Raw genomic sequence first — 1,529 nt, forward strand, 5'->3', positions numbered from 1 at the left:
GTATATATATATAAGTATGATGTGTGTGCCTTTAATCTTGGATAAGCTCAGGTCCTCCTCACCTGGTCGCTTGTTATCTGATGAAAACTGCTCTAACCTCAGTGAATCTTAAAATTGAGAAAGTGCTTTTCAGGGGAGAGATGAGCACCCCATCAGTGGATCACCTGCTGACCTGGAAAACTAAAGCAGCTTTATCATGCTGGCATCACCATGGAGGGGACAGACAGGTGGATTTGACTGTGGATTTGTATTTTATCTCTCCAGAACCTCCTTTAGTCAGAGATCTAATTTCAGGCTCAGATTAGAAACATAATTGCAGTCTGCTGCTCGACTACATGCTCTCCTCAGTTTTTTTTCCACCCCCTGTGGAAAACGATCCTGCTTTGCAACATCTGTGCTGTCAGACTTCACTAATCGGACGCCACGTGTTCGTGACTATCTCACTGACTTGTGGGGTGAAATGTGCGCAGATGGCGTGGCGTTGGTGATGTCATCGTGTTTGTATTTGTGCAGCTCCCAGAGGCCAGGGATGGATTCACGCACACCACAAAGCATCACAGAGAGCAGAGGCACACGAGTGAGAGATACTGGTTCTTCAGTGCAGTGTCTTTACCCATCTACTCCAGAGGTTGCATAATTCGTGTCAGCCGCAGGAACAGAAACAACGGCGACTAAAGTTGGGCTTTCTCTCAGCTCATTGTAACGCTGCGCTCCAGGCCATTAATGTGTTATCAGTTCTGCTTTGTTGAAACAGGAAATTACAGCTTGTCCCTTCCTCCCTCTGCAGTAGAGGAGACAGCAGCAGGGATGCGCACACTGTAAACTACTGACGCTTTTGGAATCCAAAAGATTCCCAATGCCTTGCAGAATTTGCGAAAACCTGACAGCAAATTGTGTTAAATCCAGAGATGCACGRATTGTGACTTTTCTAGGCTGATTCAGATTGCCAACTTTCCTAAAGCTTTGCTCTGCCAAACCTGATTTTTTTGTGTTAGTTTTCTTCAAAGCAGCATCAGTTTACACAACCTACTGGCTTGGTAAACCTCCACAGGGAGGCAMCCAGAGGGATCCCAAACCACATTAGATGATTCCTTTTGATGTGAAGGAGCAGTGGAAGGAATCACCACAGAAACCTGGTGGATGAGTTTGAATGTCTCCATGATCCCGGGGTCTGGTGGTCTCTTATGAAAAACTAGCCTCAAGATAGGAGTCAGACTAAAAGTCCATACCTTGACTCAGCTTAGCCCTTGGGTTGGTGCAGGTTCAGAATCTTTACATTGGGTGGTCCCTCCTAGTTTCAGCTCTATTCTTACTGAGGTACTCGGCTAGTCGAGGGGTGCTGGGCCAGAGAACGACACCAATCATTTTAATTTAATTCACCTYATTCAAGTGTGCGATTAAAACAGAAATGTTAAAACATTTGATGCATTGCAACAGATTTAGCATTAGGCTAATTTTCATCTGTAGTCCCATCATGAGATTGTCTCCTTCTCACACACACACACACACACACACACACACACACACAC

The sequence above is a fragment of the Austrofundulus limnaeus genome, unplaced genomic scaffold, assembly GCF_001266775.1.
Source record: "Austrofundulus limnaeus strain Quisiro unplaced genomic scaffold, Austrofundulus_limnaeus-1.0 Scaffold38, whole genome shotgun sequence".
NCBI lineage: Eukaryota > Metazoa > Chordata > Actinopteri > Cyprinodontiformes > Rivulidae > Austrofundulus > Austrofundulus limnaeus.